Source organism: Taudactylus pleione, unplaced genomic scaffold (assembly GCF_031769625.1).
Source record: "Taudactylus pleione unplaced genomic scaffold, aTauple2 ptg000041l, whole genome shotgun sequence".
Taxonomy (NCBI): Eukaryota; Metazoa; Chordata; class Amphibia; order Anura; family Myobatrachidae; genus Taudactylus; species Taudactylus pleione.
In genome coordinates, this window is record NW_028284443.1 from 56152501 (window position 1) to 56168505 (window position 16005).

At 44.3% G+C, this 16005-nt stretch overlaps 1 protein-coding gene across 4 annotated transcripts in view; it reads left to right on the plus strand.

Moving 5' to 3' along the window:
- UGGT2 (UDP-glucose glycoprotein glucosyltransferase 2) overlaps nt 1–16005 on the plus strand; it is a 428047-nt gene that overhangs the window by 135062 nt on the left and 276980 nt on the right. The window lies entirely within an intron of this gene.

Below are 16005 nucleotides of genomic sequence, written 5' to 3' on the forward strand. Positions count from 1 at the left end.
ATGACGGAGCCGGCTCCGTCGTGCACATGCGCGAGACACGACTAGCAACGGGCAATCCGTCGCTCCAGGTCTCGCACCAAAGGGGGCAAGCTGTCAATGTTGAGTGACAGCTCACCCCATTTGGTGGGCGGGCCAGGGGGGGTGGCTGCCCAAACAGAGGCATTCCCAAGGGAACGCTAGCCGTTTGGGTGCGGCCCCACTGACATCACGAGTGATGTCAGTGGAGAGCTTCCGGCTCTGTTAGAGCCAAAAGCTATCTGGGGCTTGCGATGAACGAGACCCTACCACAAGGGTCTCGTCGCAAGCCTGATGGTCGCGATAGTCTTGACCATCGCGACCATCATCATGGCTGCTCGCTATAGCTGTGGGTGGTCACCCACAGCTATGCGAGCGGCCAGGAGGCCGTTCCTAAAAAACTGAGCGCCTGCCCTGATTCAAAGCGAGCACTCGCTTTTTGCGAGCGCCTCTGAATCAGGCCCTGTGTATGAACCATGGAGATGACAAATTTATTATTTTTTTTGCAGAATTTTTGTTTTTGTCTGTTCGTTCTGGCATCATGCAAAAACTACGGTATGAATTTGGATTGCATTTTTAATATTGTATAGCTTAGTCACCGAGAAAGAAACAGGTATGTATTATCTCAATGTGACATCAGGGAGAGGAGCAGTAAAGGAAAAACCCAGGTGTTTGACACTCTGCGTGTGCAGTGTTCAGGCTCCTCAAGCCTTGTGATGGCCGCTTCCGCTTTATTGGGCTGTGGTTTAACTTGCCCTCTGCCTACAACATATCCTAGGTACTACGCCTCCACCATTCCGATGGCACACATATCCTGGTTAGCGGAGAAACTGTGTGCCCATAGAGACTGTAATACCGCCTCCACTTTTGGAAGGTGCGATTTCCAATTAGAGCTAAAAAGTACAATGTCATCCAGATAAGCAGCGGCATACTCCCTATGTGGCTGGAGCCACTTGTTCATAGCTCTTTGGAAAGTCGCCGAGGCTCCCCGAAAGGTAGCACCTTATATTGAAATAGATCCACTGGGATGGAGAAGGCTGTTTTCGCATTGGCAGCTTGCCAGTACCTTTTTGCCACGACCGGGCACTGGGGCTACCTCTGATGAGGCTGGAAACCGGGGGGTTTCGGATACCAGTAGGGGAAATGATGAATGTGACGGACTAAGTCTCCCAACTGCGGTCAAACCCAGGTTTGGCGAGACCTGCCCAGAGGCACAGAGTCTAACCCACTTGCTGGTTTTCTAAAGTGACCCCTCCAATCGGGATATGGTATTCGCTGCACCAGGTGAGCAGGTTGCGGCCCTCTGGACAGGTATCTGGGAGAGACGTAAGACTAGATCAATATACAGAATATAACTGACAGGGAACACTGAGAATAGCACGGAGGAATGGGAACAGGATTTATACACAGGGAGGGGTATTTGTACTCAGAGGTGCGGCTCCGGCCGCACTGGCAGCTGACTTGAAGATTTAAACACAGGAATGTGTATTTGTACACAGGGACATGACTTAAGACACGCAGGATGAAGCAGTAACTTGTATTGAACACAGAAACACTGGGGATGCACAGGATGGGTTTGTAACCTGTACGAAACACAGGAACACCGGGGACAGACAAGAGGAACTTGTAACTGGAACTGAAGACAGGAACTGAATACGGAGTGGTGCAACTTGGAGACACACAGGATAAACTTGTAGCTTGTAAACACAGGAACAGATTGCACAGTGGTGCAGCTGTGAGACACGCAAAATGAACTTGTAGCTTGTAAACACAGGATAGTATACACAGAGGTCTCAGGGAAACATAGGTAAACATAATATAGCCTCTGGAACAGGAGACGGTCGGCACAAGGAATGACTACATGCAGTCATATAGTGATGTTGAACAGCAACTTCCTGCTGCAGGAGTCGGACCTAAATACCCATAGGCAGCTGGTCATTTGATCCTGAGATCAGCTGGGACACAAGCAGGGCTGCCATTGGAGGAGACTGGTCAGGTGAGATGAACCAACATGGCTGCGCCCATGCCTGCTAACACAGGAGCCAGGATGCACGCATGAAAGTCCTACCAGACCCCGGGGAGAATACTCAGCCATAACCCACCACTGCCACTGACATCTAAACGCCTCGGAGCCTAAAGACACCAGTCCAGCAGTGAGTTAAGGCCGATCCCAGGCCGGATCCTGACACCTTTTGTGAAGTCAAGAGTGGTGAGATACTGACTTTTTGCTAAATTTTCAACTAGTTCGTCAACCTGGGGCATAGGGTAGGTGTCAAACTGGGAAACTGTATTTAATTTGCGGAAATCGTTGCAAAATCTTAAATCTCCTGAAGGCTTAGGGACCAAAACAATGGGATTATTGCACTCACTGGTTGATTCCTCTATAACCACTAGGTGCAGCATCTCCTCCACCTCCCGTTTTACCCCCGCCCCTTTTGGCTTCAGGAATACGATATGGTCTTTGCTTTATCACTACCCCAGATGGAGTGATAATATCATGTTGTATGATTCTGGTTTTCCCTGGGAGGGCTGAGAACACATCCTGATATCGTACTACGAAGTCAGCCGCTTCTTGTTTTTGGCTAAGAGTCAGTGGATACCAGTATTCAATGGATACCTGACACTCTGGGGTTTTCCTAGCCACTAAAGAGGGCTGACTGGTACTCTCTTTCCGGGGTTTTAATTAATATGGTAGATCCTGTAACTCCTTTCTTCTACTGTCCTGTCGCACTTTATAATTAACAGGTCCTATGGCCTCTATGATCTCATAGGGTCCTCGCCACTGAGCAATACAGCTTACCTTTATTGGTAGGCACGAGAACAATACCTTGTCTCCGGGATTAAAGGAGCAGTTGACTGCGGTAACATTTCTACATTTTTGAAGCTGTTGAGCCTCAACAAATATGCTCATTCAGAAGTGGTTCAATTTGCCTTAAACAGCCATACAGTTGGGGCACAAATTGAAAGATGTTAGGCTCTTGGGGCGACTGCTGTTCCCACCCTTCTTTCAACAAATCTAAGATTCCTCTGGTTGTCTTCCATAGAGAAGCTCGAAGGGGCGAAACCCCGTAGAGGCTTGAGGCACCTCATGAATTGAAAACATTAGATATGGTAAAATTTGGTCCCACTCTCATGTCTTCTGAGAGACAGCCCTTCTTATCATCTGCTTCAGATTTCTGCTGAAGCTCTTTACTAAGCCATCTGCCTGCGGGTGGTAAATCGAGGTGTTAATTTTATCCACCCTCAACAGATGACATAAATCTTTCATCAGTTTAGACACAAAAGGTGGTCCGTCAAGACTTCTTTTGGTATTCCTAGACGGGTCCACATCGGCACTACTGTAGTACCAGATTTTGTATTACGTAGTGGTATGGCCTCCGGTACCTGGTTGCTCAGTCCACCACCACTAGTGTATACTGATGCCCTCGAGCAGATTTTTCTACCTATCCGATCCATATCAATTTGCTCAAAAGGCACGGGATTGATAGGTAGGGAAACCAAGGGTGCTGTAAACTCCGTTGGGTGCGCTGTCTGTTGTCACACTGTGGACACTCCTGACAATATTTCTTTACTTCTGCATGAATGCTTGGCCAAAAGAACAGTAACTAGATCTGCTGGAGAGTTTTCTCCACCTCTAAATAGCCACCCCATAAATGCTCATGCTTCCGGGGAACTAGCAGCTGGTCTACCCTCTTACCCTGCAAATAAGTAACACGTTATAATACATCTAAACTAAATTTCCATCATTTTGTTGGTCCCACCCAAAATCCTGTAAAGACACACTCTCATCAAGGGGATTCCAAGGGGCCTTCAGTCTCACTTTTCCCCTGCCGCTAACTGGCCAAAGAGGATTTTATAGTTGCAGAACTTTGGCATCTGGTAGATTTGGTCTTCTGTAGGTCCTCAGCTGCTGTTTGTCTGCCCCTGTCATGCCAGGTAACCACTTACTGTAGTAGCGGAAGTCACGTACTAAGATCAGCAGGTAAGGAGGTCTGTTGGCTACTGTGGCTACCATTTTCAATGGTCTTCCTTTTATCACCACCAGCAGGTGCACTCATGGACATTCTTCTATGTTCCAATGAATACATAGCACTATTACAGGAGGTGAAACCTGGTCAGCCCGGGATGAACTAGGTTAGCAGAAATGATGGATAATTCACTACCAGTATCAACTAAGGCCTAGGTCTCCCAGCCTTCCACCTGTACAATTAGCTGAAACAGGGTGGTTTCTGCCAGAGAAATGCTTCCGGCAACCAAGCTGACCACAGGATGAGTTGTTTTCCCTGCACTGCAATCTATTGGCTCACCCTGCTTTGGGCAATATCTGCGTATATATGTCCTAGCTCGCCGCAATCAAAGCACACAGCTAGAGATGGGTTGGTTTGTTTAACAACTGGGACCCGGGTTCTGTGCTTAGGGACTGGTGGCAACCCTGGTGTGGCTTTATTACATTTTTCAAGGGTCAGGTACTGCTCCATTACCACAGCTAACTCAAACTTTTGAGGGTCAGCTTGGAGGGCCCACTGTTGTAGACAATGGTATAAAATTCGTATAGCATGGTCTAAAGCAACAATTTCTGGTATACGTGGAGCAGTATTTTTATCCGGCTGTAACTATTCTTTACTCGATCTGGCCAATTTTGCCAGTTTGACCCTTGGAGACTCAGACAGGCTCAGCCGCCACTCGTGAAACTCTTGGGCTTTTCACCCCAACCCTGTTGAGTATAGCCTCCTTCAGGCAAGGATAGGAGATGTCCTCTGACATGGTTAGATCAATATAGACTCTCTACTACTCCCCTGTGTGGCAGGGAGCTAATCTAGAAGCCCATTTTCCTTCTGGCCACTTTAACCGTTCAGCAGTGCATTCAGAGGTGCCCAAGATGCTTTAATATCATCTGAAGGGGTAAGTTTTTGTAACACCTCCTGCTCCTGCCCACCTTTTCTTATTTCGGTTAATTCAGCATGCAACAACTGAATTTGAGTTTGCTGGCCCTGTATCAGGGTTTGCTGCCCTGTAGCCATCTCATCACTCCTGCATTTTACCCTGCTTTTCCCACTTATGGACCAACTTAGCAGGCTTAATTATCTCTCTTTGGCAAGCCAAATTCCCAGCAAGCTATATCAGCTGGCTTCCCTTAATGCTGCACAACATTCCCTGAGCTTCCAGCCCCATACACAGGAATAAACAGTTTATATTGCGCACCTCTTGCAAAATACATATGAACAGATATTAATACTGTGGAAAGCTGTCATTTTATGGCTGGCCTGCCACACTCACCTACCCTGCTACAAGTATTGTGACTCAGCAAGTCGCTGTGCAGCAGGTATAGTTTTGCAACACATCTCACTGCCGCTGTGGGTGGGTCCAGTTCCCATATCCAGATTCTTGCTGCTTGGTGATGTTCAGCAATCAGGTCCCTGTTCTGGCGCCAAATGTAACAAGGATCACATAGACAGGGTAGAATCCAACTCGCTTTTATTCTCCACCACAGACTGGTTGCACAGGACAATGCAGGTTTCACAGGTCCGATATTACAGGCAGTTTACAATATCTTCAAACAGCAACACCAGTCACAGCATAAATGTTACAATTTTAACAAAGTTGGTACAGAGTACCTATGGTCCCTAGCGTAGCCCAAACCCCCAGCCTATTGCTTGGACGGCTTGTCCAGCATCAGGAACCCTGTTCTTTATTTCTGAAGCTCTTTTACCAGCCACTGACAGGTGCTTGCAATTAAGCCTTCTGCTCAGACTGGCACACATAATACCTGGCCTGGATCTGACACCCTGCGTTCTTACATCCCTGTCAGTTGTGTGCTGACCCTGTCACATAATATATAATAATTATATATTTAATATATATATATATACATGACAGTATTGTGGCAGCACTCTAAGGGGATTTTTCACAACAAGCCAAACAGCATCAAAAACTTTATTCCAACGTTTCAGTCTGACATCTTTCTTCAAGTATAAAATATATAATGAAAAGGTCTTACCTTATATACAATCTCACCCCACAATACAGTCTGTGGAAGTGTCAGCTTGTATTACCCCTGGATGTGCACTCTGGTACCTGCTTGGAATAGAGGGAGTCCCGGTCTAAAACTGTGTGTGTGTGTGTGTGTGTGTATGTATGTATGTATGTATGTATGTATGTATGTATGTATGTATATATATATATATATATATATATATGTGTATATATATATATATATATTTATTATATTCAGGGTGTGCAATAATACACATATATATATATGCACACCCTGTATGTAAACAGTTATATGTATGCATATATATCTCGGGATCTCTTTCACAGGAACATCCAACTATATGTTGAGAACTAATCAGGCAACTTATCTTGATGGCACAGCTTAGTAGATGGCACACCAAGACAAATACTATATATCATAGAGTCGCTGCTCATGTTACTTGCAACCTTTTCAGTGTTACTGTAGGTTAAGTGGCTTGCTCATGATTTAGTAGCCACTGATAATCTCTGAAGGAAAAACTGCAAATATTGTTTACTAAGACATTTTGTGATCATTGTCTACAATATAAGATATACATCACAGTATTAGATGCCACTACTATCTTTGAAAGTACTGAGAGAGTATAGATCAATATGCAGCTCACCACTGAGGGGATAGGCTGGCCCCGTAAAAAAGACTGAAGAGACTGTAGAGAATTGGAAATGTGGGAGCGCTATGATAATTAAATTACAAATAAGTGCACATATATATCAATAAAAAATTCACTACACATTTAATGATATAATGAGCGTATTGAATAAAATTGACAGCTTTGTATGTGGAGCGGCTATGGTGAACGTGTGCCGCTCTCATTCAAGCGACGTCTCGCTAAAGTGGCTGGACACCTCAGAAAAAGTGCTTCTCAGTGATGTTGATAAAAACAATGTGGCTTGTCAGCATAACCCGTTTGAGGTGGACGATCAGGATGGGAACCTCTAACGCATTTCTCCGCCCTTTCAGACTGGCCGTTTTCTCAGAGGTTATGCTGACAAGCCACATTGTTTTTATCAAAATCACTGAGAAGCACTTGAATGAGAGCGGCACACGTTCACCATAGCCACTCCACATACAAAGCTGCACCATACAAAGAAGCTTCACTTCTCCATCCATTCCTGGCCGGGACCCGCAAGTGCACGGACAGCTGACCTCTCTACGCTGCACATATACCCGCACCGCACATCTCCTCTAGCGGGTAAGACATCGGAGCTCCACATATTTGTGCTGGCTTAACCATTTTATAATTTTTTGGAACTATCTCATTATCGCATCTACACAATGTTGCTTCATGCTGATGGGTGATCTTTCGCAATACCATACCATTTATGCAAGACTATAAGGGATGTAGTCTGGAAGCCAACGGTCTAAATGCCGACCGCCAGCTTCCAGACTACTTAATCCCGGCGAGGGTTGAATGACAGGCGTCTAAATCTAGATGCCTGTCATTTTACCGACGCCAGGAGACCGGCGCACGGCATCCCGATCGAAGTGATGCCGGGCGCCGCAACGGACAGCCGTGGGGGGGGAGGAGGGTTAGGTTTAGGGCTCCCGGGGGGGACTTAGGGTTAGGCACATCCCGGGAGGTTAGGGTTAGCCGAGGTAGAGGGAGGGTTAGGGTTAGGCACCCTGGCACCCTCGGGGGGAGGTTAGGGTTACGCATCCCCCCCAGGGGACTTAGGTTTAGGCAGCGGGGAGGGGGGGGTCAGGTTTAGGCACTTGGAGGGGGGGTTAGGGTTAGGCAACCCTAAGGAGGGTTAGGGGGGTTAGGTTAGGTTAGTTGATACTTACCTTCAGGACGATCGGGATTTCCTCCTTTGTCGGACAGCCGCTGTCGGGAATTGAACATATCACACCCAACTATAATATCCCCACTTATCTCAGACCAATTCTGAGATCTGCCATCTTTGCTACATACTACTATCTATATGGTTGTTATACATGTCGGCTCTGAATGCTATGATTTTATTCATCCATCCTAATTGATTTATACTCACTTGTTGATCTGTATCATATTATGTGAGCCATATCACAAAGCATCACATTTGGAGATTCTATTATCTTTTTCTGTGTATCGACGGATGACTCATCTCATGTCACCCTATTGTTTCATTGCTATACATTGTCCATATGTTCCATTTTCATAACCTGTACACCGATTTATAGATACATTGGTTGTATTCATTTTTTGATTTTATTATTTACCCATTCCTATCAATTTTATTCATTACGCTGATTATATCATTAAATGTACTCAATGTTTTATTGATATATATGCACTTCTTTGTAATTTACATATCATACCGCTCCCACATATCCAATTCTCATCCAACTAGTTGATTGGTTGGAATTCAAATCCTGGTAAGGTATGAAAGCAAATGACAATCAGCAATTTGCGCCCAAACGCCGGAAAATGGATAAAAACTGTTGTTTGAACAAATTGTTTAGATCAAACATTTAACAAACTTGTCTGAACGACCATTTTCATCTGTTTTCATCTGTTTTCTGGCATTTGGGAGCAAATTACTGATCATTAGTTACTCCCATACGTTACCAGATTTCTATTCCAACCAATCAACTAGTTGGATGGTTGGACAGAAAATCTTTACGTGTGTATGCAGCTTAAAGCTACATTATTGTATTTAACCACTTGACGTAAGATTTTTTTTTTTTCCCAAAAAAGGTCATCCAAACTTTTTTTTTTTTCATTAGTTATGTTACGAACATCTTTTAAAAATGTATTTAAATATTTTAATGAAAAATTATACCTAGCGGGTGTGTTGCACACCCCTCCCTGTATCCACATTGTAACATTGCCCCAGTCACCCCCGGGCCAAAAAGTCTCCCAGCGGTATTACCCCCTCCTCCCGTTCCCCTTGGGGGGCATGGTCGCATGGTATTCAACCATGTCAGAGAAAGCCCATCTGGCTGCATCGCATCCTATGCGACCTCGCTAGTTAGGTGGTTGAATAGGGCCTGTCTCAATCAGCACATTAATTATTCCAATATCTAGATAGTCATAGAATTTATATACAAAACAAGTCTGCTAAGCTGGATTGTTTAATGTTTTGTGTTATACATAAATAGACATAAACATTTTCGATATAAAAATTGCATAGTCCATGCTGCTATTAAGTGAATTTTAGGAGGCTGAAATTTAAATTACGGCAATAATTAATACTTTTATGAAACAAAAAAATATTTCTTCATTTTTATTTAAATGATTCCACAGAAGAACAGAAGAGAAGCAAATAAATATTGAGGAGTCAATAATGTAACCAGCATGTTTCATGTAATATAAATATATAGACTGTCAGAGTCGGTGGCACTTGGGTAAAAAAAACATGTCAAAGAAGGTAATTCAATCAACATTTCGGAGCTTGTTTATTGCTCCGTCTTCAGGATACAAAAGCATGATACATATAAGGTACCACCACCTTACACCACGTGCAACCGCAGCTCCCGGCGTCCAGGAAGGGAGGCGCCCGACAATGACGTCATTACCAAACTCCCGTTACTGGGCAACTGCTTAATATGCAAGTAAACACAGTGTGTGTAAATACACAAAGCAAACAAGACACATAAACAAGTTACAACAGTTCAAAATAAATAGAATAGATATTTACTATACATACATAGGAAGGCAATTATGGTTTTCGCTTGTTAAATCCTCAACATACTTAGCATAGTGAACAATAAATACACAATCGAGCATATCCTATAGTTAACAGCTGGTGCTAACACATAATATCTCTTATAATAGTCAATAATATCTCTTTTTTTTTTTTTATACCCGAGTGCCACTGACTCTGACAGCCTATTGTGGGTTCTCGATTTCGGAGAGCTCAAACAGGGGGCATCGGGGACTTTATCAGTTTGATTAATTGGAGAGCCGCCCTATGGGACTATATATTGTATTATGTACTTTTAATGAAATCTATACTGTCTAGGTAGCCAACTAAAATAGAGAGCCTTTCCTGTGAGCTTGCTTGCAATCTGTTGTAGCAGGTGTGATTTTAATCTGATCTAACATTGAGTGCAGCTGCATACAATTCCTTTATGCAGGTTAAGTTTTGTCTAGTACTTGGTGTCAGTCTGAGCTCTGATTGGTAAAGCCGGAGTTAAAGAAATCAGAGTTAAGAAATTCTAATAATAGGATAAATGACACATGCTAGAGATTAGTCTTTCTTTCCTCTGCCTTTGGCATTTGGAGAGGGGTCTGGAGTGGGAGGTGGTATTTAATTTATGATTTTGTTCTACAAGCAAACTGTTGGTTAGGGAAACATTAGTTAGGCATATTAAACCACTTTTTAGATGTGTTTGATGAAGTTTCATTATTGTTTCCCAGCTGTTAATTGCCTCATCAGGATGCAAGGCAGTTCATCAGAGAAATTCTTACAAAATGCACATTATTAATAAGATTATGGTTTATCACTTTTTTTTTCTACTTTTATTGTGTACTTTATAGCTATTTATGAGATTTTTGCATTGTAGGGCTAGGGAGCTTGTAGCAAAGTTTCTTACAGAGTTTGTTTTATTTTGTTGTCGACAAAGCTAATAAAGTAATAATATGTGGAATTAAATATTGTCTTGTTTTGTAGAGTCTTAAAGCATTTTCATTCAGACTAGAATTTATTCAGAATTTAGTCCAGGCTGTGCTCAATATGATAAAAATTGTGTTGGGGTTATTGATCACTGTACTTGTTGGTGTCATCCAGTGCACCTACTAACCCTGACACCTCCATCTGTGTACTCATTGCGGAAGGGGGCGTGACCTCCATGCAAAGCCATGCTCCCAGTTGTATGACAATTTGTGGGTGTGACCGTGTGTCATTCTCGTAATGCTGGGTGATCCTGTTAGGAGATTTATGTCTTTCTGTGACCTGAAAGACACAACCAAACAACTAGAGGCCACATGTGCAATAAACTAAAAACTGTTCTGGAGAAAAGAATCTTACATCTGGTAACTACCACTTTACCAGGTGTAAGATCCTTTTCTCTATCACTACATAGGACGGGCTCAAGTTGCAAACACACCTATACAGAGGTGGGAGTTCTTTCTACTGTTCTTATACCAAAAAACACTCCAATTTGTGGACAATCATTGGTGATTATATTATCCTATGTCAGTAATGTACTGAGCATTGAGACAACCCCTGATTAAGTCTCATAGGGAGATGGAACGTTCACGAGCAAGTGGAGTACAGGAAAAATATTCACTCTGGGTACCGAAGCAATTCGCAGACGTTCACAAAGCCAATAGGATGGGATTGTCTTTCGTGCACTTGACGCAGTAACATGAAGAGGGAGTGCATTTCCTGCACTGTATAATTACACTTGATGAAACATGGGTGCAGTATGTGACCCCGGAGACCAAGCAAGCATCCATGACGTGGAAACACGCATCATTCCCACCTACAAAGAAATTCAAAACAACTCCATCAGCAAAGAAGGTCATGGCGTCCGTGTTTTGGGACCACAAGGGTTTGCTTCTAGTTGATTTTCTTACCAAGGAAGATACTGTAAATGCTGCCCTCTATTGTGACACATTAAGTCGGTTGCGGAGATCAATTGATCAAAAAAGACCTGGGCTGCTGCAAACACAAGTCGTATTGCTGTATAATAATGCAAGGCCACACTATGCCAACCACATGCTTAAGTTGTTACTGTGCTACTATTGGGTGGTACTGGATCATCCTCCTTACAGCCCTGACCTGGCACCAAGTGATTTTCCATCTCTTTGGACCATTGAAGAAGCACCTTGGTGGAAAGCGATTCGCAATCGATGGTGAAGTTCAGCAAGCCGACATGTCCTGGCTTCGTGCACTTGACACTGATTTCTTCTATGCCGGAATAGATGCCTTGGTGTACCATTGGAACAAATGCTTAGACAAGTATGGAGACTGTGGTAAAAAACATCTCTACCAAAGCCAGACTATTGATTATATGTACGAGTTGAATAAATGTACGCAATGAAGCCTTGTCACTTTATTTATTGAACCACCTTTGTATATATATGATATATATTTATGGTATAAAGATGCACAGCGCTTCAACATTTACAGAATAACACCAAAGTGTTTTTTATTCTTAAAGCATAGCTAAAGATACCAGCAAGTTTCGGGCATAGCTCTGCCCTTTACCAAGGCCTGATAGAAGATCAAATTTAATTGACATAAGTATGTTAGACTCAAACACTAGCACAAAACATTTGTCATGAACATCATTGATGTCATTAATACTGATGCTTATCTAATGCTGGCCATACACGCTACAATTATCGGGGCGATCCGCCTGATATCGGCGGATCGCTCCGATAATTGTAGCATGTGGGGGGGTGACCGAGGGTTAAATATTGCTCGGTCGGGCATGCCGGATTGTCCAGCATGCCCGTCCGATGCGATATTTCCTGTTACACTGTCGGCCGCATCGGGCAGTGTATGCCCAGCCGCAGCCGACAGAAAGACATTTCCTGTGTTCCCCGGGGGTGGAGCGCAGATATCTGCCGAATACACTGTGAGAGAAATCTCACAGTGTATGCCGGGGACATCTGCGGCTGGCAGCCGGCCAGATAAAATGTCTGTCGGTCTGACAGGCATTTTATCTGGCCGTGTATGCCCAGCATAAGCAATTGAATAATATTCAAAACAAGCTGAAAACAAATAGCAACAGTTAAAAGGTAAAACAAAGTGGATCAAACATACACAATAGGATGGTAATATATGCTCAATTACTGGGTCATTGTGTGGCATATAAATCTCAGCAACCCTTAAACAATAAAAAGTTAAATACAAAAGTGTCAAACTTATAGATTTATTTTTTTAAGTGCCTAGAAAATAATTATAAATGTGTCCATCTAAATAAAATGTATATATTGTAAAAGTGCCCAACTAACTAAAAACCTGCCTATATCTCTTGCCCAGACTGCTCATCAGAGTGACTGCTGTTGTTAAAAGAGGGCAGAATTCTCTCTCTGGGGTCTATGTACTAAGGGCCTGATTCAACAAGGAACGCAGTTGCTAATACGCACGCAGTCAGCCGATTGTTGCATGCTGCGCAACTAGCCACTGTGATTGGGACTGCAATCGGAGACGCTATGCAGACGCATCGCAGAGTGATTGACAGGAAGTGCCGTTTGTTGGTGGTGGTCGGCCAAATGCAGGTGTGCCACTGCGTTCGCATGCCGTTTCAGGGGTGTGCATAAATTGTCCTCTGCAAAGCCATACGCAGTATGAGGTCTAATAGCGTGCATGGCTGTTAGCAATTTCTGAGCAAGGTCAGGGTTTGTGCAAGTGTGCTTATGGGTCCGATGGTACTCAATTGTACCAATGGTTTCGATATTCTGCTAAGTATTACGGATGTGCGTATGGTAAAGTGGGCGTTCTTATGTAGTGCTGTGTTTGCATTGCTATACCAGTGGTTTGGCTTGCTATCGCAGTTGATAGCAAGCCAAACCACTGTCATACACAATATTGCGTATGACAGTGCATATGCAATATTGCAATCTGCACTGAATCAGGCCCTAAGTCTCAGAGAGAGATAAAAGTGGATGGAGATAAAGTACCAACCAATCAGCTCCTAACTGAAACTTTACAGGCTGTGGGGTCTATTTACTAAGCCTTGGATGGAGATAAAGTGGACGGAAATAAAGAACCAGCCAACCAGCTCCTAACTGGTTTTTTTTTTTTTCAAACACAGCCTGTGACATGGCAGTTAGGAGCTTATTGTAGATCAACAAAATAAAAGTTGCGCTGACCAGGGGCGGATTGGGCCACAGGGACAACGGGATAGTTCCCACTGGGCCGGTCCAATTCACCCCTCTGCCGGGCAGGCTGACATTGCCTGCCGGCTGACATTGCCTGCCCGGCGGCCTAACAGCAGCTGCCGGCACAGGCTAATTCCCCTATGTATGCCTGTGCCGGCTGCCGCACTTCCTGGATTTGCGTTCTACTGTAGAGCCGCAGCGCTGACAGTGTATATGGAGCTTGTGCTCCAACCAGGGAACCACAGCAGGGGCGGCAGAGTGTGGCACTGTAAGCAGGGCCAGGTGAAACCAAGTGGTGGTCCGTTTGTGAGAAGACACTCCTTAGCAGTGCGGGGCCGGGCAGCAAACAACCGACGTCGGTCAGGAGTCGGACCACCCACAATTACCACAGTCACAAGCACTGGTGGATTTAGGCTCCCCTTTCCAGTGGTCCAGCGAGGTCTATCCCCTCGTGGACCCTGTGGCAGCTGTACTTAAACAGCTCTACATTTAAAGCAGATCCTATGTGCGACTAAATCAATGACTTCCAATCCAGCTGCGATGAGACTACAAGTCCTCATTTTGTCAACTGGATTTGCAGGGACTTGTAGTGCCATCACAGCTAGAAATGCCCTGAAAAGACAAGTGTGTGTGTATATATTTGTATTGTGTGTGTGTATATATATATATATATATATGTGTGTGTATATGTATATATAAAATCTAATAAGGAGGCACTCTGGAGACTTTGCAGCATATAGTAAGATCGTTCATTATTTCCTATGTTTTGGGAGTTACCCCGTCGTCAGGGACAAGCAGAATGTACAGAGAATACTAACACAACATTTAAATACCCTCACCAATAACCAATTAACACTGTTAATCATCTCGCCCCCCCCTCCTCCCTCCCCACGTGAGCGCAAACCCTGGTTGCTAAGCAACCAACAACATCTTATTAAAACATGTTAAAAACCTGCAACAAAACACATTGAAACTTGCATTAGCAGCACCTTGTTAACACCACAAGCAGGTGTTTACAGCTACCTTAACTAGTCTCCGTGCAATGCAGCTTGTTCCACCGGAGGGTTAGTGTCAGGTAACAGTCACGCTAGGCCACGTCCCTACGCGTTTCGTCACGTGGACTTCGTCTGACGGTGGAACAAGCTGCATTCCCCAGAGACTCACTGTTTTTATGTTGTCTACACTTACGGTGGTCTGACCGCTTCCGTCGGTACGATATATATTACAGATGATTTTGTGATATGGTTTTGAATAAATGCTTTGGATAATGCACTGTGGCGTACCCTTCATTTACTTTTTAGATATGAATTGACCTGTTTCTGGATACGGGGATTGTGCAAAAGAAGGGGAAGACGCCAGCCCAGTATATGAGGCAGTGCATATGGACCGGCAGTGGATACGTTGGAATCTGACTGGGACTGTCCTTAAAAATTTCTTTTACGTTACATATATCTTGATTTGCGCACAGTTTGTGTTTTTCTAATATATTCCCCCTACCCCCTTAACTCACATTGTGTGTCCTTCCCTGCCTGTAACTCTCATTATTCCTGCCACTCATACTGCCAGTCACTTACTCTGACCCTCATAGTCCTGTCATTCAGTCACATTCACCTTTGTATCACTCACACTGACCCTCAATGTCTCTACACTCATTAACCTACAGTAGTCCTGCCAGTCACACTATCACTCAAGCCTCGTACCACACAAACACCAACAATGTCACAGTCACACACTCACCCTGGCACTCACACTAAATAACACACAATCACATCGGCATGCATGCGAAAAGTGTTGGGATGCATCCCGTCCTGTATGTTAATTTTTGTATGGATATGTTTTTTTTGCTATATACCGTATATACTCGAGTATAAGCCGAGTTTTTCAGCACATTTTTTGTGCTGAAAAAGCACCCCCTCGGCTTATACTCGAGTCATGCCCGCATGGTACGCAGCGGAGTAGCTTACCGTGCGGGCCATGGTGCAGACTGTGTCTCTGTGACACAGCTGCACCTCGTGTGTAGCGCTGACCGGACGGAGTTCGGTCAGCACTACACACTGCCAAACACACATCCGCTGGACCCGGCAGCTGTGTGTTTGTTGTAATCAGCAGCCGATGAGAGTCTGTCAGACTCGCATCGGCTGCTGCTGCTCCCACTGCGGGAGCCATCATCCGGCTCCCGCAGTGGGTAATGAGAGAG